We start from the raw sequence: 26965 nt of genomic DNA on the forward strand, positions 1-26965 counted from the left end.
GTATTATGACAGTGTTATGATAGTGTTGTTATAGTGTTGTTATAGTGTTGTTATAGTGTTATGATAGTGTTATGATAGTGTTGTGATAGTGTTGTTATAGTGTTGTTATAGTGTTGTTATAGTGTTGTGATAGTGTTGTTATAGTGTTGTTATAGTATTATGACAGTGTTGTTATAGTGTTGTTATAGTGTTGTTATAGTGTTATGATAGTGTTGTGATAGTGTTGTGATAGTGTTGTTATAGTGTTGTTATAGTGTTGTGATAGTGTTGTGATAGTGTTGTTATAGTGTTGTTATAGTGTTGTTATAGTATTATGACAGTGTTATGATAGTGTTGTTATAGTGTTATGATAGTGTTGTTATAGTGTTATGATAGTGTTGTTATAGTGTTGTGATAGTGTTGTGATAGTGTTGTTATAGTGTTGTTATAGTATTATGACAGTGTTATGATAGTGTTGTTATAGTGTTATGATAGTGTTGTTATAGTGTTATGATAGTGTTGTTATAGTGTTGTTATAGTGTTGTTATAGTATTATGACAGTGTTATGACAGTGTTGTTATAGTGTTGTTATAGTGTTGTTATAGTGTTATGATAGTGTTATGATAGTGTTGTTATAGTGTTGTTATAGTGTTGTTATAGTGTTGTGATAGTGTTGTGATAGTGTTGTGATAGTGTTGTTATCGTGTTATGATAGTGTTGTTATAGTGTTATGATAGTGTTATGATAGTGTTGTTATAGTGTTGTTATAGTATTATGACAGTGTTATGATAGTGTTGTTATAGTGTTGTTCTAGTGTTGTTATAGTGTTGTGATAGTGTTATGATAGTGTTATGATAGTGTTGTTATAGTGTTGTTATAGTGTTGTTATAGTGTTGTTATAGTATTATGACAGTTATGATAGTGTTGTTATAGTGTTGTTATAGTGTTATGATAGTGTTATGATAGTGTTGTTATAGTGTTATGATAGTGTTGTTATAGTGTTGTTATAGTGTTGTTATAGTATTATGACAGTGTTGTTATAGTGTTATAGTGTTGTTATAGTGTTGTTATAGTGTTATGATAGTGTTGTTATAGTGTTGTTAAAGTGTTGTTATAGTGTTGTTATAGTGTTGTTATAGTATTATGACAGTGTTATGATAGTGTTGTTATAGTGTTATGATAGTGTTGTTATAGTGTTGTTATAGTGTTATGATAGTGTTGTTATAGTGTTATGATAGTGTTGTTATAGTGTTATGATAGTGTTGTTATAGTGTTGTTATAGTGTTGTTATAGTGTTATGATAGTGTTGTTATAGTGTTGTTATAGTGTTGTTATAGTGTTATGATAGTGTTGTTATAGTATTATGACAGTGTTATGATAGTGTTGTTATAGTGTTGTTATAGTGTTGTTATAGTGTTATGATAGTGTTGTTATAGTGTTATGATAGTGTTGTTATAGTGTTATGATAGTGTTGTTATAGTGTTGTTATAGTGTTGTTATAGTGTTGTTATAGTGTTATGATAGTGTTGTTATAGTGTTGTTATAGTGTTGTTATAGTGTTATGATAGTGTTGTTATAGTATTATGACAGTGTTATGATAGTGTTGTTATAGTGTTGTTATAGTATTATGACAGTGTTATGATAGTGTTGTTATAGTGTTATGATAGTGTTGTTATAGTGTTGTTATAGTGTTATGATAGTGTTGTTATAGTATTATGACAGTGTTATGATAGTGTTGTTATAGTGTTGTTATAGTATTATGACAGTGTTATGATAGTGTTGTTATAGTGTTATGATAGTGTTGTTATAGTGTTATGATAGTGTTGTTATAGTGTTGTTATAGTGTTGTTATAGTATTATGACAGTGTTATGATAGTGTTGTTATAGTGTTGTTATAGTGTTGTTATAGTGTTATGATAGTGTTATGATAGTGTTATGATAGTGTTGTGATAGTGTTGTTATAGTGTTGTTATAGTGTTGTTATAGTGTTGTGATAGTGTTGTGATAGTGTTGTTATAGTATTATGACAGTGTTGTTATAGTGTTGTGATAGTGTTGTGATAGTGTTGTGATAGTGTTGTTATAGTGTTGTGATAGTGTTGTGATAGTGTTGTTATAGTGTTGTTATAGTGTTGTTATAGTATTATGACAGTGTTTTGATAGTGTTGTTATAGTGTTATGATAGTGTTGTTATAGTGTTGTTATAGTGTTGTTATAGTGTTGTTATAGTGTTGTGATAGTGTTGTTATAGTGTTGTTATAGTGTTGTTATAGTATTATGACAGTGTTATGATAGTGTTGTTATAGTGTTATGATAGTGTTGTTATAGTGTTGTTATAGTGTTGTTATAGTATTATGACAGTGTTATGACAGTGTTGTTATAGTGTTGTTATAGTGTTGTTATAGTGTTATGATAGTGTTATGATAGTGTTGTTATAGTGTTGTTATAGTGTTGTGATAGTGTTGTGATAGTGTTGTGATATTGTTGTTATAGTGTTATGATAGTGTTGTTATAGTGTTATGATAGTGTTATGATAGTGTTGTTATAGTGTTGTTATAGTATTATGACAGTGTTATGATAGTGTTGTTATAGTGTTGTTATAGTGTTGTTATAGTGTTGTGATAGTGTTATGATAGTGTTATGATAGTGTTATGATAGTGTTGTTATAGTGTTGTTATAGTGTTGTTATAGTATTATGACAGTGTTATTATAGTGTTGTTATAGTGTTATGATAGTGTTATGATAGTGTTATGATAGTGTTGTTATAGTGTTATGATAGTGTTGTTATAGTGTTGTGATAGTGTTGTTATAGTATTATGACAGTGTTGTTATAGTGTTGTTATAGTGTTGTTATAGTGTTGTTATAGTGTTATGATAGTGTTGTTATAGTGTTGTTATAGTGTTGTTATAGTGTTGTTATAGTGTTGTTATAGTATTATGACAGTGTTATGATAGTGTTGTTATAGTGTTATGATAGTGTTGTTATAGTATTGTTATAGTGTTGTTATAGTGTTATGATAGTGTTGTTATAGTGTTATGATAGTGTTGTTATAGTATTGTTATAGTGTTGTTATAGTGTTATGATAGTGTTGTTATAGTGTTATGATAGTGTTGTTATAGTGTTGTTATAGTGTTATGATAGTGTTGTTATAGTGTTGTTAAAGTGTTGTTAAAGTGTTGTTATAGTGTTGTTATAGCGTTGTTATAGTGTTATGATAGTGTTGTTATAGTATTATGACAGTGTTATGATAGTGTTGTTATAGTGTTGTTATAGTATTATGACAGTGTTATGATAGTGTTGTTATAGTGTTGTTATAGTGTTATGATAGTGTTATGATAGTGTTGTTATAGTGTTGTTATAGTGTTGTTATAGTGTTATGATAGTGTTGGGATAGTGTTGGGATAGTGTTGTTATAGTGTTGATATAGTGTTGTTATAGTGTTGTGATAGTGTTGTGATAGTGTTGTTATAGTGTTGTTATAGTATTATGACAGTGTTATGATAGTGTTGTTATAGTGTTATGATAGTGTTGTTATAGTGTTGTTATAGTGTTGTGATAGTGTTGTGATAGTGTTGTTATAGTGTTGTTATAGTGTTGTTATAGTATTATGACAGTGTTATGATAGTGTTGTTATAGTGTTATGATAGTGTTGTTATAGTGTTGTTATAGTATTATGACAGTGTTATGACAGTGTTGTTATAGTGTTGTTATAGTGTTGTTATAGTGTTGTTATAGTGTTATGATAGTGTTATGATAGTGTTGTTATAGTGTTGTGATAGTGTTGTTATAGTGTTATGATAGTGTTATGATAGTGTTGTGATAGTGTTGTGATAGTGTTGTGATAGTGTTGTGATAGTGTTGTGATAGTGTTGTTATAGTGTTGTTATAGTGTTGTTATAGTGTTATGATAGTGTTATGATAGTGTTATGATAGTGTTGTTATAGTGTTGTTATAGTGTTGTTATAGTATTATGACAGTGTTATGATAGTGTTATGATAGTGTTGTTATAGTGTTGTTATAGTGTTGTTATAGTGTTATGATAGTGTTGTTATAGTGTTGTTATAGTATTATGACAGTGTTATGATAGTGTTGTTATAGTGTTGTTATAGTGTTATGATAGTGTTGTTATAGTGTTGTTATAGTGTTATGATAGTGTTGTTATAGTGTTGTAATAGTGTTGTTATAGTATTATGACAGTGTTGTTATAGTGTTGTTATAGTGTTGTGATAGTGTTGTGATAGTGTTATGATAGTGTTGTTATAGTGTTGTTATAGTGTTGTTATAGTGTTATAGTGTTGCTATAGTGTTGTGATAGTGTTGTTATAGTGTTGTTATAGTGTTGTTATAGTATTATGACAGTGTTATGACAGTGTTGTTATAGTGTTGTTATAGTGTTGTTATAGTGTTATGACAGTGTTGTTATAGTGTTGTTATAGTGTTGTGATAGTGTTGTGATAGTGTTGTTATAGTGTTGTGATAGTGTTGTGATAGTGTTGTTATAGTGTTGTTATAGTGTTATGACAGTGTTGTTATAGTGTTGTGATAGTGTTGTTATAGTGTTGTGATAGTGTTGTTATAGTGTTGTTATAGTGTTATGATAGTGTTGTTATAGTGTTGTTATAGTGTTATGATAGTGTTATGATAGTGTTGTTATAGTGTTGTTATAGTATTATGACAGTGTTATGATAGTGTTGTTATAGTGTTGTTATAGTGTTGTTATAGTGTTATGATAGTGTTGTTATAGTGTTGTTATAGTGTTATGACAGTGTTATGATAGTGTTGTTATAGTGTTGTTATAGTGTTGTTATAGTGTTATGATAGTGTTATGATAGTGTTGTTATAGTGTTGTTATAGTGTTATGATAGTGTTATGATAGTGTTGTTATAGTGTTGTTATAGTGTTGTTATAGTATTATGACAGTGTTATGATAGTGTTGTTATAGTGTTATGATAGTGTTGTTATAGTGTTGTTATAGTGTTGTTATAGTGTTATGATAGTGTTATAATAGTGTTGTTATAGTGTTGTTATAGTGTTATGATAGTGTTGTTATAGTGTTATGATAGTGTTGTTATAGTGTTGTTATAGTGTTGTTATAGTGTTGTTATAGTGTTGTTATAGTGTTATGATAGTGTTGTTATAGTATTATGACAGTGTTATGATAGTGTTGTTATAGTGTTGTTATAGTATTATGACAGTGTTATGATAGTGTTGTTATAGTGTTATGATAGTGTTGTTATAGTGTTATGATAGTGTTGTTATAGTGTTATGATAGTGTTGTTATAGTGTTGTTATAGTGTTGTTATAGTATTATGACAGTGTTATGATAGTGTTGTTATAGTGTTATGATAGTGTTGTTATAGTGTTATGATAGTGTTGTTATAGTGTTATGATAGTGTTGTTATAGTGTTATGATAGTGTTGTTATAGTGTTGTTATAGTATTATGACAGTGTTATGATAGTGTTGTTATAGTGTTATGATAGTGTTATGATAGTGTTGTTATAGTGTTATGATAGTGTTGTTATAGTGTTGTGTTGTTATAGTGTTGTGATAGTGTTGTGATAGTGTTGTTATAGTGTTGTTATAGTATTATGACAGTGTTATGATAGTGTTGTTATAGTGTTATGATAGTGTTGTTATAGTGTTATGATAGTGTTGTTATAGTATTATGACAGTGTTATGACAGTGTTGTTATAGTGTTGTTATAGTGTTGTTATAGTGTTATGATAGTGTTATGATAGTGTTGTTATAGTGTTGTTATAGTGTTGTGATAGTGTTGTGATAGTGTTGTGATAGTGTTGTTATAGTGTTGTTATAGTGTTATGATAGTGTTGTTATAGTGTTATGATAGTGTTATGATAGTGTTGTTATAGTGTTGTTATAGTGTTGTTATAGTATTATGACAGTGTTATGATAGTGTTGTTATAGTGTTGTTATAGTGTTATGATAGTGTTGTTATAGTGTTATGATAGTGTTGTTATAGTGTTGCTATAGTGTTGTTATAGTGTTGTTATAGTGTTGTGATAGTGTTATGATAGTGTTGTTATAGTGTTGTTATAGTGTTGCTATAGTGTTGCTATAGTGTTGTGATAGTGTTGTTATAGTGTTGTTATAGTGTTGTTATAGTATTATGACAGTGTTATGATAGTGTTGTTATAGTGTTGTTATAGTGTTGTTATAGTATTATGACAGTGTTATGATAGTGTTGTTATAGTGTTATGATATTGTTGTTATAGTGTTGTTATAGTGTTGTTATAGTGTTATGGTGTTATAGTGTTGTTATAGTGTTATGATAGTGTTATGATAGTGTTGTTATAGTGTTATGATAGTGTTATGATAGTGTTATGATAGTGTTGTTATAGTGTAATGATAGTGTTGTTATAGTGTTGTTATAGTGTTATGATAGTGTTGTTATAGTGTTATGATAGTGTTATGATAGTGTTATGATAGTGTTGTTATAGTGTTATGATAGTGTTATGATAGTGTTATGATAGTGTTGTTATAGTGTTATGATAGTGTTATGATAGTGTTATGATAGTGTTGTTATAGTGTTATGATAGTGTTATGATAGTGTTATGATAGTGTTATGATAGTGTTGTTATAGTGTTATGATAGTGTTATGATAGTGTTATGATAGTGTTGTTATAGTGTTATGATAGTGTTATGATAGTGTTATGATAGTGTTGTTATAGTATTATGATAGTGTTGTTATAGTGTTATGATAGTGTTATGATAGTGTTGTTATAGTGTTATGATAGTGTTATGATAGTGTTATTATAGTGTTATTCTCCAGGTGTGGAGGACGTACTACACTTTGTTTTTTCCTTTTTGTTTATATTCATGGGAATGAAACGAAAGCATCAGAACATCCTGTAATGAAGGGACACACCCTGAGGAACACACCCGTCTCTTTCTATCTTCTGTTTTTGTTATTAGGCCAAGCTCCTTTGATTACCGCTCATCATCTGTATAGTATGTTGCATATGTTTTGGGATGAGTGTGTTGATTGGGCCTCATCCTTTCTTATTGGTGTCAGTTTGTATTTGCACCGGCTGTTACATTGTATCCGTATTACTTGCTGTGTCTGTGCATTAATACAGTCAGAGGGGATCGGTTCAAATCCCGATGCTGGAAGACCGGCAGTGAACATCCCGACAGGTAAGTATTTTAACTATTCACTAACCTAACCCTCCCTTAGGGGTGCCCAAACCTAAGTCACCCGGGAGGGCGCCTAACTCTAACCTCCCCCCGGTGGTCCCTAACCCCCCCTTCCCCTAGCCTAACCCTCCCAGGAAGGGGGTACCTAGCCCTATGCCCCCTCCCCCCCCCGTGGCTGTCCGTGCCCGCCGCCTGGTTTACCTTCGATCGGTATGTCGGGCTCCCGGCTTAGGTAAAATGACAGGCGTCAGGATTTCGATGCCTGTCATTAGACCCCTGCCGGGATTATCAACAGTTGGGAAGCTGGCGGTCGTCATTTCGAACGTCTGCTTCCTGCCTGCATCCCGGTCAGTGGGCGTACTGATATTGCACACAGGATTTCCAATAAGTAACATAGGGCATCTGCTGTTGCAGTCTTGTATCTTGTTAGCCCTGTTGAAGCCAGCACAGAGGTCCCAAGAACAGGCAGCAGCTGCTGTGTTTACACTATGAAAGGGATCAAATTTATTGATTTTCTATTGTTTCCATCTCACTGAGGGCCTGATTCAGACCCGCTCGCTAGGATGCATTCGCACATAGCCTGCCGATTGTGCAATCTGTGAATACGTATAATATGCAGTGCGCAAATCAGTCCATGCGAACGCGAAGTGTTCGCACCCTGTACACAGACACCCCGCTAGAACGAGTGACAGGACGTGCCGTTTGTGGGTGGTGACCAGGGGTGGTCGATGGTAACGGGGGGGTGGTTGTACGAACGCAGGTGTGTCTGTGCGCATGAACGCCATTTCAGGGGCGTGCATAATTAAGACTCAGCGTACACGTCACATGGCTGAATTACACACAGCAGCACTCGCAGTGCTTGCGGTAGGGTATGGTCAGCGTAAGTGCTGCGTATGGGTCCGATGTTACTCGATGTTACCGATTGTCTCATACACTTCCTAGAGATGACAAATGTCCGGCTGGTGGGCGTCTAAATACACACCGCGATCACACAGCAAGACATAGTGGGCATGCTAAGGTCTTGCTAGCGATCGCGGGATTTGCATACTCAGGCTGCTGATGGCTGTGAGCGAACGCATCTAGCGAGCGCGTCTGAATCAGGCCCTGAGATGTATACTGTATACTGTACCTGCTGACGTTCCCACCTGTTATGTGACTATGACCTAATGCTCTCATCATTATCATTGTTACATTACTTGTCCCTCAGAAGTGATTTTCCACTCAGGGAAAGTGCAAATATTAACATAAGAAATATAGCTGTATCCTAGAGGAAAACTCATTTAGCCGTGATTTACTGGTTGCTAATGACAACAGACAGAGTGACAATATACAGAATTATACTGCGTATTAGGAGATACAACCATATAAGGTGAATTTGTGGATATGTGTCATTATGGAGACACGAGTGATATACAGTTACTATCGGAGGGTCCCCGCCGGACAACACAGTCCCAAGTCCCCAGGCAGGGGGCTACCTGGAGACTGGCTGCAGCGTGGAGCCAGGTACTAACCTGCACTTCCACTATGCCTCTGGGACAGCGGGCCGTGGCTGTGCAGCAAACGTCTGGCATCCCAGGGGTTAAATGCAAGCCGGGGGAGCATGCCTTCCCTGTTCACAGCCAGCGCCTCCCCCGCTGCACACAGCCTCTCCACAGCGGTCTGGTCCGTCTGTGTAAGCGCTCCTCCCCCGGGCCCACCTCCCCTCTACTCCTCGATGGCCATCTTCAACAGGACTTGGGAAGCGCTGCTGGAAGCTGAAGTCCGGTGGCATCGCGGTCCGGGTCCCCCTGCATACCTCTCCTCCGCTGTAAGGTCAGTGTATGCAGCGCTGTTTTCTACCAGACTCTGGGCCTGATTCAGAGCCGGACGCTCTTTCAGGGTGCTCACTCTGAATCAGGGCCCTCCCTCTCTTTTATAGAGCGGCCTCCTGGCCGCTCGCATAGCTGTGGGTGACCACCCACAGCTTTAGCGAGCGGCCAGGAAGATGGTCGCGATGGTCAAGACCATCGCGACCATCGGGCTTGCGACGAGACCCTTGTGGTAGGGTCTCGTTGCCGCAAGCCCAAGAGTGCTTTCGGCTCTATCAGAGCTGAAAGCACTCCCACTGACATCATTTGTGATATCAGTGGGGCTGGCCCCAGACGGTAGGCGTTCCCATGGGAACACCTCCGTCTGGGCAGCAACGCCCCCAGCACGCCCACCGAAGGGGGCGTGCTGTCACTCACCATCGACAGCACGCCCCCTTTGTAGCGAGACCCATAGCGACGGCTTGCCCGTTGCTGTGCAGGTCTTACGCATGCACACGATGGAGCTGGCTCCCTCATGCGCATGCGCACTTGGCCAACATCGACCTGCTTGCCGGCACTCAGCGCTCGTGAGCTGGTCTGAATCAGGCCCTCTGTGTCTGTGTAGCTGAGCTCAGCGCTGATAGTGCAGGGATATCTTCTGCATTGTATGTGACTATCTGCTAGCGTTGCTGCTGTACTTTCACTTTCTGACTGTCAGCCATTTTACTATCCCTGTCTTCCTCTGCTAAAGCCCTTGCAGTGCAGTGTTGCAGGGGGCTTATTGCCTCACTATACAAGTATTTGCCTGTCAGGTGTGTCACATACATTCCGTTCATCATGTCTGAGAGTGAACATGACTTTTCTCTCCAGCTAAAGTGTACTACATGTAATATACCAATAGCGGAGGGTGATGGTAACTCGGATTATGTAGGGCGTGTTATTTAATATCGCGCCCAATTTCTGCCACTGCGCCAGTGCAGGAACCACCCTGGGCTTGTTTTGATAAGGCATTTACAACCCTTGTGGGTCAGCTAGCAACGCCCCCTACGTTCCCCCAGGTGGGGTTATCATAGCAGTCAGTTGTATCGTCACCCATGCAGGGGTTCCCCAGACAGTTGATAGTACCCCAGTGTTTCCCACTGTCGCCCCCCCAGGTCTCACAAGAGCCTGCATGGGCAAATTCCTTGTCCACTACGGTGCAACACCTGTCGGACATTTTACAGGGGGAGTCATCTTTGTGGCCGCATAAGCGACCATTAGCGTCTCAGACTGCTCAGTATGAAGATGATGTGTTGTCTGATGACTGAGATATTTGACCTTTCTGACCAGGAGCTCCTCCATACTAAGGAGTCAGAGGCCAAGTCTAAAGTTTATATACCTGGCCTTATACGTGCTGTTCGTACGGCCTTGGTTATTGAGGATGACGATCCCCCCGTGACCAAATCCAAATACGCCTTCTTTAAGGATGTTAAGGGTGATGCCACTGTTTTTCCTCTTTCTGGTCAGCTAGTGGATCATTTAGAGGAGGCGTGGAAAAATCCGGGTAAACGGTACCAGCCTCAAAAACGTTTGGCTTTTGCATATCCATTTGCAGATAATTATTTTTCCAAGTGGGAATCTCCTCCACAAATGGATTCTCATGTGACACGCCTAGTGAGAAGTGCTACTTTGCCCATGCTCTCTATGTCCTCCTTAAAAGATGCTATGGATCGCAAATATGTCTTAAGTCCATTTATTCCCTTGCTGGAGGGGCGGCCAGACCGGCTATGGCTGTGTGTTGTGTGGCCAGAGCCGTGGAACTCTGGGCTGATAGTTTGGAGGCATCTCTGGACTCTGACTCTTCTGTGGAGCAATTTTAGTCAAAAAATGAGTTAAACCAATTTGCGCAAAAAACAATCCTGCAGCTATAGAAAACACAAAATGGAAGTAACACCAAACTTCCAAAACAGAATATTCCAAACAAGAGAGTGTGTCTATTAGCGCTTATTGTAAAAACCTATTAAAATAGGATAATGGATAAATTACCCCCAGTGTGAAAAAACAATCATTTATTACACACTTAATATAAACATGAATAAAAATATGTCACATACAATGTCTTATATACCAATACTGGCACATGAAATAAGGGTTCCAGAAGGAGCCTCTCACCAGAATAAGGTGCTGCGGTGGGCAAGTGCTGATTAATAACAAAGGGTCCCGGGCCTCAATAGCTCGGCACCACCGCAGGGAGCTTCTAACAATACCAGGATGACTGGATTCCCGAATTTCAAGTTCCTTCTTATTCCACAAAACACCTCCTGCAGGGGACCCTTTGTTATTAATCAGCACTTGCCCACCGCAGCACCTTATTCTGGTTTTTACAATAAGCGCTAATAGACACACTCTCTTGTTTGGAATCTTCTGTGGAGCAAACTGAGTTAGTTGGCAATCTCAGAGACTCGCCCACTTATATTAATGAGGCGACCTTGGATATCGGTCTCCTCACCTCCAGAATCTCCTCTGCAGCGGTAGCCGCTCGTCGCACCTTGTGGTTGCGCCCTTGGAAAGTGGATGCAGATTCCAAGAAGGGCTTAGAATGCTTGCCTTTTAATGGACAGGTCCTATTTGGCCCTGATTTAGACAAGATAGTGGCCACGCTGGCAGCGGCCAAGTCTGCGTGTCTCCCATCGGCTACAGTTCCATCAGGAGCAGGTCCTTTCGGCCCTACAGGACCCAGGGTAGGTTCAAAGCACAGTCTTTTCCAAGACAGGCCGGCCCCAAAAAGGCTACCAAGCCAAAGAAACAAAATTAGAGTGCTAGATGCCCTGCCCCTAAGTCGGACGACAAGCCTTCTGCTTGACAGCCCGGGCCTCCCTTTGGGGGATCCCAGAGTGGGAGGCCACCTTCTTTGGTTCACCCAGCATTGGTGTCTGACTACCACAGACACTTGGGAACACAAGGTGGTCTCTCGGGGGTATGCCCTCTCCTTCCGGTGCAGGCCCCCCAGCAGGTTTTTCACCCAGGCCTTCTGTCAGATCAGAACAAAGCCCTGGAACTAAAGATTGTAAGCTTGCGAGCAGGGCCTTCCTACCTATATATCTGTCTGTTATTACCCAGTTTTGTTCTATTAATGTTTACAATTGTAAAGCGCAATGGAATATGCTGCGCTATATAAGAAACTGTTAATGAATAAAATAAATAAACTACAGAAAGTGTTGCACTCTATGCTCCAGGCTGGAGTTATAGTGCCTGTTCCATTCTCCCAGAGGGGCATGGGTTTCTATTCCAATATCTTTTTGGTGCAGAAACCCAATGGGTCTTACCATCCAATCCTCAACCTCACATCCCTCAACAAGTCCTTGAGGGTGCCCCGGTTCCGGATGGAGATCCTCCGTACATCCATGAGAATGGTCTCTTCACCAGGAGGTGTTTCAACTCCTGGTGGACAAGTGGGGCCTTCCAGAAATAGACCTCATGGCTTCCAGACACAACAACAAACTGCCTGTGTATGGGTCAAGAACAAGAGACAAGGAGGCATTTCTGGTAGACGCTCTATCAGTCTGGTGGACCTTCCAGTTTGCGTATCTCTTCGCTCCGTTCTCCCTTCTTCCTCGGGTAATCCAAAAATTCAAACAAGAAGGCAGCATGCTCCTGTTGATAGCTCCGGAGTGGCCCAGACGTCAGTGGTTCCCGGACCTTCGGGCTCTCTCCGTAGATGCTCCACTGAGGTTGCCTCTATGTCCGGACCTGTTGTCACAGGGTCCTTGTCTTTACCCGGACCTGAGTCATCTGTCTTTGACGGCGTGGCTGTTGAGGTTCCATGCTCTGTTAGGGCTCATTCCACTCAGTCTGTGGGTCCTTCGAGGGCAGCTTGATGTGGCACCTCAGCAATTCAGCTGTGCAAGGCAACCACGTGGTCCTCTGTCCATACTTTCGTAAGGTATTATGCTTTTGATACTTTTGCCTCTCAGGATGCTTCCTTCGGGTGGCGGATTCTCCTTACAGCACAGGAGCGTCCCCACCCTTAAAGGATACTGCTTTGGGACATCCCCAAGTTATCCTGTGGATACCTTATGGACCCTGATGTAGAAAATATGAGATATGGTAAGAACTTAACCTTGTTATCTCTATTTCTACAAAGTCCATAGGGTTCCACAGGACTCCCGCCCTGTCACACCTGTACTGCAGATGGGATTTAATCTGGTCACTGGTGTTTCCATCTCCTTCTGGTGAGAATGTGATTCTTGTGTGTTCCAGATCTTTCTTCTCTCTCTTTCCTCTCCTCCTCCGACCTGGGGCTTGTTATGTAACTGATGTGCCTTGGCTCATGGGTGGGGTATAGGAGGGGGACCAGTGCATCCTTGGAGGCTTGAAAACTTAACTCTGTGGAGACCATGCCTGACATCATCACCTATACCCCAAGGTATCCTGTGGAACCCTATGGACTTCGTAGAAATAGAGATAACAAGGGTAACTTCTTACCATATCTCATATTGTGTCATTTTGGAGGCACGAGTGATATACAGTTACTATTAGTATAGAATTGTGGATATATGTGTCATTATGGAGGCACAGAGGCGTCACTAGGGTTGGTGTCACCTTGTGCTGTAATGCGCGGTAACACCCCCACCCCCCCTCCACCAAAAAAATAAAACAAATCAGGACCAAAGTGCTCAGCTCCGTGAACTCTTCCACCTTATCAGTCCAGCAGTCACACTTTGCTCCTCACAGAATGCCAGGTGCACCCAGCAGGCGTGACTATGCCACGCCTGATATTCTGGGTAGCAGTTCTTAAAGTGGTCCTAGAGATGTGGTGGAATGACCTCCCACTCCCCCAGTGATTTATCAATAAAAGGACAGTGTGCGCCTAAGGTGTGTGGCACAAAAAAGGGGCGTGATCTTGAAAGAAAGCGACATGATCATACAATACTATTCCCAATTCAAATTACGCCACACAGTAGCACAATCTTATCCACATAACACCGGGCATAGGGCCTGATTCAGACTTGGAAATAGTGGGCCTGATTCAGAGCCAGACGCTTTGACAGAGCGCTCGCTCTGAATCAAGGCCGGCCTGGTCGTCGCTATCCGGGTCTCGCGCATGCACACGACGGAGCCGGCTCCGTCGTACGCATGTGCTCTGGGCCAACATTGACCTGCTTGTGAGCACTCAGCGCTCGCAAGTGGGTCTGAATCAGGCTAAGTGTGAGATCTCTCTCTCTCAGCTGATCATCTTGCTGACACCAGGCTGCACTGGAGGGGGGGCAGATGTACAATGTGCAGACAGAGTTAGATTTGGGAGGAGTGTTTCCAAACTGACATCCAAATTGTAGAGTAATAATAAAGCTGTGCAGTATTTGTGAGCTACATGTAAATGCAGCCAGTATTTACCCCACATGTAAAAATATGTGTGTATGTAATTACACCCCTTCCATTACAATATGGTTTGTTCAGGTTCACAGTTGAAAAAGATATCTCACTCTATTCCCAAGTCTGAATCAGGCCCATAGTGCCCCTGATTCACATTGCACCATAAAGTAGTGTCCCTTATTTGTTCTGACACACAATAGTGCCCATTTTACACAATGACCACATTACTGACCCTTACACACAATGCCCACAGTAGTAGTGCCCCTTATTCAATGCACCCAGTAGTAGTGCCCATTATGCAGTTCCCCCTTTAGTAGTACCCCTTTATGCATTGCCCCCTGTAGTTGCGCCCAATATGCAATTCTTCCTGTATTATAGCCCTATATGCATTGCCTCCTATATTAGAACCCCTTACGCTGTGCCCCCAGTAGTGTTCCTTATACAATACCCCCAGTAGTGCCCGTTATGCAGTGCCTCCTATAGTGCCCCTTATACAGTACCCCCAGTAGTGCCCCTAACACAGTACCCCCAGTAGTGCCCCTTATACAGTACCCCCAGGAGCTCCCCTTATACAGTACCCCCAGAAGGCTCCCCTTATGCAGTGCCCCCAGACAGTAGTGCCCCATATGCTGTGCCCTCAGTAATGCCCTTATGCTGTGCCCCCTCTACAGTACCCCCAGTAGTGCCCCTTATAAAATACCCCCAGGAGCTACCCTTATGCAGTGCCCCCTATAGTGCCCTTATACAATACCCTAGTAGTGCCCCTTATACAGTAGCGCCCCTTATACAGTGCCCCATATAGTACCCTTATACAGTACCCCAGTAGTGCCCATTATACAGTGCCCCATATAGTGCCCGTATACATTACCCCTAGGAGCTCCCCTTATGCAGTGCCCCCAGACAGTAGTGCCCCATATACTGTGCCCCCTATGCAGTGGCCCCAGAACGCCCCCAGTAATGCCCCTTATGCTGTGCCCCTCCCCTGTGCAATACTACTTACCTATCTTCAGGATGTCCAGGCTGGACTCCACTAGAAGTGTCCGGGCGCGCACCTCCTTATTCCTCTGTCATGCCACATGCGTGATGATGTCACTGCTGCTGGTGTCCAAAGCAACACACAGGCACAGAGAGATGCTCTGTGTCTGTGTGTGGCTCTGGACGCCGGCCACGGTGAGAGAATCAAGTGATCCCCGGCAGCGGCGTGCAGGGCCTTGGGGTCGTCGGTGGTGCTGGGGAAGGTGGTGTGCTGGCAGCAGGTGCGGCCCGCGGGTCTGTATGCTGCTCCTTTTGGTGTCACCCCCTTGAAGGGGGGGGTTTGTGTGTGTGTGTGTGTGTGTAAAATATATATACTGTATATATTTCCTCAATGTAGGCACATTGGGCCTGATTCAGAGCCGGACGCTCTGACCAGAGTGCTCGCTCTGAATCAGGGCCCTCCTCCATTAAAATGGAGCATCCTCCTGGATGCTCGTACAGCTGTGGGTCACCACCCACAGCATATACGAGCGTGCAAAAGATGGTCGCGATGGTCTTGACCATCGTGACCATCGGACTTGCGAAGGAAACCCTGCAGTCCGGTTTTCCAGCCACAAGCCCTGGAGTGATTTTGGCTCTATCAGAGCCAAAATCACTCCCACTGACATCACTAGTGATGTCAGTGGGGCCGGCTTCAGACCTTAGGCGTTCCCATGGGAACACCTCCATCTGGCAGGCACGCCCCCGGCACGCCCACCAAAGGGGGCGTGCTGTCAATCAACTCCCTCCGTCGTGCGCATGTGCAGTGGGGAACATTGACCCACTTGCGAGCGTACTGCCGCTCGCGAGTGGGTCCGAATGACCCCCATTGTATGCATACACTAACATATGATCTGTGAGCCTGATACTGTACGGATCACAGCAGCAATTATGCACGCCTAACATAAGGACGCCCACCTTACCGTACACACATCTGTAATACTTAGCAAGACTGTGCAACCATCGGTAACTACACAGCCTCACACACAACCTCTGACCTTACTCTGGAATTACTAACCTCATCACACACAGTGATTACACAAGACTGAGACACCATCAGTAACATGGAGTACCATCACAGCCTCACACACACTTACACAGGCTCTGACCTTACTCAGGAATTACTAACCTCATCACACGCAGTGATTACACAAGACCGAGATACCATCAGTAACATGGAGTACCATGAAAGCCTCACACACACTTACTCAGGCTCTGACCTTACTCAGGAATTTCTAACCTCATGACACACAGTGATTACACAAGACTGAGATACCATCAGTAACATGGAGTACCATCACAGCCTCACACACACTTACACAGGCTCTGACCTTACTCAGGAATTACTACCCTCATCACACACAGTGATTACACAAGACTGAGATACCATCAGTAACATGGAGTACCATCACAGCCTCACACACACTTACACAGGGTCTGACATTACTCAGGAATTAATAACCTCATCACACACAGTGATTACACAAGACTGAGACACCATCAGTAACATGGAGTACCATCACAGCCTCAGACACACTTACACAGGCTCTGACCTTACTCAGGAATTACTAACCTTATCACACACAGTGATTACACAAGACTGAGATACCATCAGTAACATGGAGTACCATCATATCCTCACACACACTTACACAGGCTCTGACCTTACTCAGGAATTACTAACCTCATGACACACAGTGATTACACAAGACTGAGAGACCATCAGTAATATGGAGTACCATAACAGCCTCACACACACTTACACAGGCTCTAACTTTACTCAGGACTTATTAACCTCATCACACGCAGTGAATACACAAGACTGAGAAACCATCAGTAACATGGAGTACCAACACATCTCACACACACTTACACAGACTTTGACCTTACTCAGGAATTACTAACCTCATCACACACAGTGATTACACAAGACTGAGATACCATCACTAACATGGAGAACCATCATATCATCACACACACTTACATAGGCTCTGACCTTACTCAGGAATTACTAACCTCACCATACACAGTGACTACAGAGAAACCATCAGTAACATGGAGTACCATCACAGCCTCACACACACTTACACAGGCTCTGACCTTACTCAGGAATTACTAACCTCATCACACAGTGATTACACAAGACTGAGATACCATCAGTAACATGGAGTACCATGAAAGCCTCACACACACTTACACAGGCTCTGACCTTACTCAGGAATTACTAATCTTATCACACGCAGTGATTACACAAGACTGAGATACCATCAGTAACATGGAGTTCCATCACAGCCTCACACACACTTACACAGGCTATGACATTACTCAGGAATTACTAACCTCAACACACACAATGATTACACAAGACTGAGAGACCATCAGTAACATGGAGTACCACCATAGCCTCACACACACTTACACAGGCTCTGACCTTACTCAGGAATAACTAACCTCATGACACACAGTGATTACACAAGACTGAGATACCATCAGTAACATGGAGTACCATCATATCCTCACACACACTTACACAGGCTCTGACCTTACTCAGGAATAACTAACCTCATGACACACAGTGATTACACAAGACTGAGAGACCATCAGTAACATGGAGTACCATAACAGCCTCACACACACTTACAAAGGCTCTGACCTTACACAGGAATTACTACCCTCATCACGCACAGTGATTACACAAGACTGAGATACCATCAGTAACATGGAGTACCATCACAGCCTCACACACACTTACACAGGCTCTGACATTACTCAGGAATTACTAACCTCATCACACACAGTGACTACAGAGAAACCATCAGTAACATGGAGTACCATCACAGCCTCACACACACTTACACAGGCTCTGACCTTACTCAGGAATTACTAACCTCATCACACGCAGTGATTACACAAGACTGAGATACCATCAGTAACATGGAGTACCATCACATCCTCACACACACTTACACAGGCTCTGACCTTACTCAGGAATTACTAACCTCATCACACGCAGTAACTACACAAGACTGAGATACCATCAGAAACATGGAGTACCATCACAGCCTCACACACACTTACACAGGCTCTGGCCTTACTCAGGAATTACTAACCTCATCACACACAGTGATTATACAAGACTCAGACACCATCAGTAACATGGAGGATCTTCACAGCCTCACACACACTTACACAGGCTCTGACCCTACTCAGGAATTACTAACCTCATCACACACAGTGATTACACAAGACTGAGATACCATTAGTAGCATGGAGTACCATCACAGTCTCACACACACTTACACAGGCTCTGACCTTACTCAGGAATTACTAAACTCATCACACACAGTGATTACACAAGACTGAGATACCATCAGTAACATGGAGAACCATCATATCCTCACACACACTTACACAGGCTCTGACCTTACTCAGGAATTACTAACCTCACCACACACAGTGACTACAGAGAAACCATCAGTAACATGGAGTACCATCACAGCCTCACACACACTTACACAGGCTCTAACTTTACTCAGGACTTACTAACCTCATCACACGCAGTGATTACACAAGACTGAGATACCATCAGTAACATGGAGTACCTTCATATCCTCACACACACTTACACAGGCTCTGACCTTACTCAGGAATTACTAACCTCATGACACACAGTGATTACACAAGACTGAGAGACCTTCAGTAACATGGAGTATACCATCACAGCCTCACACACACTTACACAGGCTCTGACATTACTCAGGAATTAATAACCTCATCACACACAGTGATTACACAAGACTGAGACACCATCAGTAACATGGAGTACCATCACAGCCTCACACACACTTACACAGGCTCTGACCTTACTCAGGAATTAATAACCTCATCAAAGACAGTGATTACACAAGACTGAGACACCATCAGTAACATGGAGTACCATCACAGCCTCACACACACTTACACAGGCTCTGACCTTACTCAGGAATTACCAACCTCATCACACAGTGATTACACAAGACTGAGATACCATCAGTAACATGGAGTACCATCATATCCTCACACACACTTACACAGGCTCTGACCTTACTCAGGAATTACTAACCTCATGACACACAGTGATTACACAAGACTGAGAGACCATCAGTAATATGGAGTACCATAACAGCCTCACACAAACTTACACAGGCTCTAACTTTACTCAGGACTTACTAACCTCATCACACGCAGTGATTACACAAGACTGAGAAACCATCAGTAACATGGAGAACCATCATATCCTCACACACACTTACACAGGCTCTGACCTTACTCTGGAATTACTAACCTCATCACACACAGAGACTACAGAGAAACCATCAGTAACATGGAGAACCATCACAGCCTCACACAAACTTACACAGGCTCTGACCTTACTCAGGAATTACTAACCTCCTCACACTCAGTGATTACACAAGACTGAGATACCATCAGTAACATGGAGTACCATCACAGTCTCACACACACTTACACAGGCTCTGACCTTACTCAGGAATTACTAACCTCATCACACACAGTGATTACACAAGACAGAGAAACCATCAGTAACAGGGAGTACCAACACATCTCACACACACTTACACAGACTTTGACCTTACTCAGGAATTACTAACCTCATGACACACAGTGATTACACAAGACTGTGAGACCATCAGTAACATGGAGTACCATAACAGCCTCACACACACTTCCACAGGCTCTGACATTACTCAGGAATTACTAACCTCATCACACACAGTGATTACACAAGACTGAGAGACCATCAGTAACATGGAGTACCAACACAGCCTCACACACACTTACACAGTCTCTGATCTTACTCAGGAATTACTAACCTCATCACACACAGTGATTACACAAGACTGAAATACCATCAGTAACATGGAGTAACATCACAGCCTCACACACACTTACACAGGCTCTGACCTTACTCAGGAATTACTAACCTCATCACACACAGTGACTACAGAGAAACCATCAGTAACATGGAGTACCATCACAGCCTCACACACACTTACACAGGCTCTGACCTTACTCAGGAATTACTAACCTCATCACACACATTGATTACACAAGACAGATACCATCAGTAACATGGAGTACCATCAGATCCTCACACACACTTACACAGGCTCTGACCTTACTCAGGAATTACTAACCTCATCACACGCAGTGACTACACAAGACTGAGATACCATCAGTAACAGGGAGTACCATAACAGCCTCACACACACTTACACAGGCTCTGACCTTACTCTGGAATTACTAACCTTATCACATGCAGAGTTTACACAAGACTGAGATACCATCAGTAACATGGAGTACCATCATATCCTCACACACACTTACACAGGCTCTGACCTTACTCAGGAATTACTAACCTCATGACACACAGTGATTACACAAGACTGAGATACCATCAGTAACATGGAGTACCATCACAGCCTCACACACATTTACACAGTCTCTGAACTTACTCAGGAATTACTACCCTCATCACACACAGTGATTACACAAGACTGAGATACCATCAGTAACATGGAGAACCATCATATCCTCACACACACTTACACAGGCTCTGACCTTACTCTGGAATTACTAACCTCATCACACACAGAGACTACAGAGAAACCATCAGTAACATGGAGAACCATCACAGCCTCACACAAACTTACACAGGCTCTGACCTTACTCAGGAATTACTAACCTCCTCACACGCAGTGATTACACAAGACTGAGATACCATCAGTAACATGGAGTACCATCACAATCTCACACACAATTACACAGGCTCTGACCTTACTCAGGAATTACTAACCTCATCACACACAGTGATTACACAAGACAGAGAAACCATCAGTAACAGGGAGTACCAACACATCTCACACACACTTACACAGACTTTGACCTTACTCAGGAATTACTAACCTCATCACACACAGAGACTACAGAGAAACCATCAGTAACATGGAGAACCAACACATCTCACACACACTTACACAGACTTTGACCTTACTCAGGAATTACTAACCTCATCACACAGTGATTACACAAGACTGCGACACCATCAGTAACATGGAATACCATGAAAGCCTCACACACACTTACACAGGCTCTGACCTTACTCAGGAATTACTAACCTTATCACACGCAGTGATTACACAAGACTGAGATACCATCAGTAACATGGAGTTCCATCACAGCCTCACACACACTTACACAGGCTCTGACCTTACTCAGGAATTACTAACCTCATTACACACAGTGATTACACAAGACTGAGACACCATCAGTAACATGGAGTACCATGAAAGCCTCACACACCCATACACAGGCTCTGACCTTACTCAGGAATTACTAACCTTATCACATGCAGAGTTTACACAAGACTGAGATACCATCAGTAACATGGAAAAACATCACAGCCTCACACACACACAGGCTCTGACCTTACTCAGGAATTACTAACCTCCTCACATGCAGTGATTACACAAGACTGAGATACCATCAGTAACATGGAGTACCAACACAGCCTCACACACACTTACACAGGCTCTGACCTTACTCAGGAATTACTAACCTCATCACACAGTGATTACACAAGACTGAGATACCATCAGTAACATGGAGTACCATCACAGCCTCACACATACTTACACAGTCTCTGAACTTACTCAGGAATTACTAACCTCATCACACACAGTGATTACACAAGACTGAGACACCATCAGTAACATGGAGTACCATGAAAGTCTCACACACACTTACACAGGCTCTGACATTACTCAGGAATTACTAACCTCATCACACACAGAGACTACAGAGAAACCATCAGTAACATGGAGTACCATCATATCCTCACACACACTTACACAGGCTCTGACCTTACACAGGAATTACTAACCTCATGACAAACAGTGATTACACAAGACTGAGAGACCATCAGTAACATGGAGTACCATAACAGCCTCACACACACTTACAAAGGCTCTGACCTTACTCAGGAATTACTACCCTCATCACACACAGTGATTACACAAGACTGAGATAACCTCAGTAACATGGAGTTCCATCACAGCCTCACACACACTTACACAGGCTCTGACCTTACTCAGGAATTACTAACCTCATCACACACAGTGATTACACAAGACTGAGATACCATCAGTAACATGGAGTACCATCACAGCCTCACACACACTTACACAGTCTCTGAACTTACTCAGGAATTACTAACCTCATCACACACAGTGATTACACAAGACTGAGACACCATCAGTAACATGGAGTACCATGAAAGTCTCACACACACTTACACAGGCTCTGACATTACTCAGGAATTACTAACCTCATCACACACAGTGACTACAGAGAAACCATCAGTAACATGGAGTACCATCATATCCTCACACACACTTACACAGGCTGTGACCTTACTCAGGAATTACTAACCTCCTCACACGCAGTGATTACACAAGACTGAGATACCATCAGTAACATGGAGTACCATCATAGCCTCACACACACTTACACAGGCTCTGACCTTACTCAGGAATTACTAACCTCATCACACTCAGTGATTACACAAGACTGAGTTACCATCAGTAACATGGAGTACCATCACAGCCTCACACACACTTACACAGGCTCTGACATTACTCAGGAATTACTAACCTCATCACACACAGTGATTACACAAGACTGAGAGACCATCAGTAACATGGAGTACCATCACAGCCTCACACACACTTACACATGCTCTGACCTTACTCAGGAATTACTAACCTCATCACACACAGTGACTACACAAGACTGAGACACCATCGGTAACATGGAGTACCATCACAGCCTCACACACACTTACACAGGCTCTGACCTTACTCAGGAATTACTAACCTCATCACACACAGTGATTACACAAGACTTAGAGATCATCAGTAACATGGAGTACCATCACAGCCTCACACACACTTACACAGGCTCTGACCTTACTCAGGAATTACTAACCTCATCACACACAGTGATTACACAAGACTGAGATACCATCAGTAACATGCAGTACCATCACAGCCTTACACACACTTACACAGGCTCTGACCTTACTCAGGAATTACTAACCTCATCACACACAGTGATTACACAAGACTGAGACACCATCAGTAACATGGAGTATCATCACAGCCTCACACACTTACACAGGCTCTGACCTTACTCTGGAATTACTAACCTCATCACACACAGTGATTACACGAGACTGAGAAACCATCAGTAACATGGAGTACCAACACATCCTCACACACACTTACACAGCTCTGACCTTACTCAGGAATTACTAACCTCATCACACGCAGTGATTACACAAGACTGAGAAACCATCAGTAACAGGACTTACTCAGGAATTTGTGTGAGGCTGCATGAAGGGGGCTACTACTGGGATCACTGTATTATGGGTCTGCTACTGGGGGCACTGTATAATGGGGGCTGCTGCTGGGGGCACTGTATAATGGGGCTGCTACTGGGGGCACTGTATAATGGGGCTGCTTCTGGGGGCACTGTATAATGGGGCTGCTACTGCATGCACTGTATAAATGGGGCTGCTACTGTGTTCACTGTATCGTGGGGCTGCTACTGCAGGCACTGTATCATGTGGCTGCTACTGCGGGCACTGTATCATGGGGCTGCTACTGCAGGCACTGTATAAAGGGGGCTGCTACTGGGGGCATTGTATAAAGTGGGTTGCTACTGGGGGCACTGTATAAAGGGGGCTGCTACTGGGGGCACTGTATAATGGGGCTGCTACTGGGGGCACTGTATAAAGGGGGCTTCTACTGAGGGCACTGTATAAAGGGGCTGCTACTGGGGGCACTGTATAAAGGGGGCTGCTACTTGTGGCACTGTATAAAGAGTGCTGCTACTGGGGGGACTGTATAAAGGGGCTGCTACTGGGGGCACTGTAGAGGGGTGCTGTTGCTGGAGGCACTGTATAGGGGGCTGCTAATGGGGACACTGTATAAAGGGGGCTGCTAATGGGGGTGTGAGGACGCAATGGAAAAGGACTTCAAGGACTTGCCTGCATGTTGAAAAGAGTTAACCCCATGACCCATTTCTGTGTTCTTAAATTGAAGCCCTCAGTCTGCATGTCTCATACAGGAAGTTTGTGAGCAGCAGACAGCAAGGGAGTGTTTCTGTTACAAATTCCTCCTCCTTCCTCTCCGGAAAGACTGACACCAAGGCCCACCAATGAGAGAGAGAGGGAAGTAGGGTGGTGCAGCAAGGGGAATTGTGGGATAGTGTGTGAGTACAGTGTGACCCTGGAGGTTGGAGTGTTATCCCCTCTCAGTGTCTTTAGATATATAGCAGCTCTGTGTGCCTTGCTACAGCTGCCATTGCTGTCCTGGTTGGGAGGAGATATATAGCAGCTCTGTGTGTCCTGCTACAGCTGCCATTGCTGTCCTGGTTGGGAGGAGATATATAGCAGCTTTGTGTGCCCTGCTACAGCTGCCATTGCTGGCCAGGTAGGGAGGAGATATACAGCAGCTCTGTGTGCTCTGCTACAGCTGCCATTGCTTTCCAGGTAGGGAGGAGATATTGAGCAGCTGGAAAAGACTTTGCTGAACTCTGATTGGACTGTAATGATATAACCCTGCTTACTGTTTGCTGGATTTCTGTGTCTCCATGAATAAAGTTCATCTTGCCTTCATTATAACCTGCTCCACTGTGTGATCCTTGAACCCCAGGATACCCAGGTCACCCTGTATCCTCACATTTGTTGGCAGCGGTGGGATGTCACACAGTTCCTGCAGTAATTACAGGGGAGTGAGTAGAAGCAATGCTAACACCAGACAATATCAGCATGGAGAGTCAGTCAGGAGTTGCAACCGGTGGCCAAATTGAAAACGTTATGAGAGAGCAGGAGAAGTTTTACAGGAGAGCCCAGAAACCGCAACTGCAAGGATTTTGCTGGATGAAGGGAATTGTGTATAATGGGACTGACACCCAGGAGATTCTGGTACTGTGGTTGTTGGAGTGGGATCATGCACACCCAGAGGATCCTCACCACCTGAGTGATGATGAAGGACCGACAGGCAGTGGAAGCATTTCTTCCAGTCGGTTACCTAAGTCAACCACCGCTACTCCCGTCCTACTACAGAGCTGGCTGGGGGTGCAAGGTGAAAGCGCAACTACACAAGAGAGAGCTGGAGTGATCCAAGTGATATTAGGGGTACAAATCCCTACTAGCAGCAGAACTGGGCTGTCGCCCAGAGGGGCTGAACATGAGAAGGGGTGCTTGGGATTTAAGGATGTTCCCACATTTTGAGAGAATGAAATCGACATTGACACTCACCTCCAGATCTTTGAGAATCTCATGGGAGTGCATGGGATAGAGCCAGCTGAATGGCCCAAGTACTTGGCGCCTAGTCTCACCAGTAGGGCTCTGGAAGCCTATAGGGCAATAACTCCCCAGGAATGTGGAGTCTACACCTGTATAATTGTATAAAGAAGGCAATGCTGGCTAAGTTTCAGATCACTGCAAAATCTTATTGTCTCAAATTCAGGACACTGAGCAAAAGTGGGACTGCTTCCTACCAAAAGTTTGCCAGTCAGCTACAGCAAGCTTGTGGAAAATGGCTTGAGGGTAGACAGGCCTTTACTGTGGAGCAGATCGTCAACCTAATCGTGGTAGAACAACTAATGATTAAGATGGCACCAGAGGTACGGGAGTGGGTCGCAGAACGGAAGCTCAGCACACCTGAGCAAACTGCAGAATGGGCTGATGAATATATAGCTAACCGTCCCCAATGGAGAGTCTTCAGTGCAACAGGTGGTACAAGAACCCCACGAGTGGAGAAGCTCCGTGACAGAGAACCGCGCATCAATGATAGTAGTAAAGGAGGCCCTATCAAAAATATTTCTTATCAACCACCCAGATTCAAAGTTGCTAACCCAGAACCTCGGAAGTGTTACCACTACAATCAACCAGGACACTTGTTGAGGGACTGTCCATGCACGCGAGGGCCATTCCCTGGGGCTAGACTGGCCCCAGTCTCTGTGGTATGTTACCCCATGGAGGATTATTGCGAGTCAGTCAACCAGTGAGATGCAGTTGAGATATTGGATGTGGTGTATATTGTAGACCTGGTTCTGGGACTGGTGACACGATTCGTTCAAGTGGTGACCCGGAGCCAAACCCAAAGAGCAGTCACCCAGGTGACAGATTATGAATCACAGAACCAACCTACCCCGGCCACAATAGTGAGCGATTCCAGTCCCTTGTCCAGTACTTCAGAGATAGACTTGGGGGAGGTGGACCAGAGCGAGTTCGACAGGCCCAACGGACAGACCCTTCTCGAAGTAAATTAAGGAGCACAGCTGACCTGGAATTGGAAACAGCCGATGGGAGCAAGACAGTTTGAGAAGAGGAATTGCTGTACCGAGTGGTCGTTTCTCAGTCTGGATAACAGTGATGCCCACTAAACAGTTGGTGGTACCTACACCATACAGAGCACAATTACTAGCCCTTGCTTATGACATTCCACTGGGCGGGCATTTTGGCATGCGTAAAACACTGGCCCGACTGTTGCGGAATTTCTTCTGGACACGGATCTCAAGAGACATTAAACAGTATCGAGACACCTGCGAT

At 43.0% G+C, this 26965-nt stretch overlaps 1 protein-coding gene and 1 pseudogene across 1 annotated transcript in view; one reads left to right on the forward strand and one right to left on the reverse strand.

Moving 5' to 3' along the window:
* LOC148474935 (T-cell leukemia homeobox protein 3-like) overlaps positions 1-26965 on the reverse strand; it is a 319343-nt gene that overhangs the window by 18914 nt on the left and 273464 nt on the right. The gene's annotated exons all lie outside the window — the stretch shown is intronic.
* On the forward strand, positions 25175-26421 carry LOC148474936 (uncharacterized; annotated as a pseudogene).

The sequence above is a fragment of the Taudactylus pleione genome, unplaced genomic scaffold (genome assembly GCF_031769625.1).
Source record: "Taudactylus pleione unplaced genomic scaffold, aTauple2 ptg000798l, whole genome shotgun sequence".
NCBI classification, from domain to species: Eukaryota; Metazoa; Chordata; class Amphibia; order Anura; family Myobatrachidae; genus Taudactylus; species Taudactylus pleione.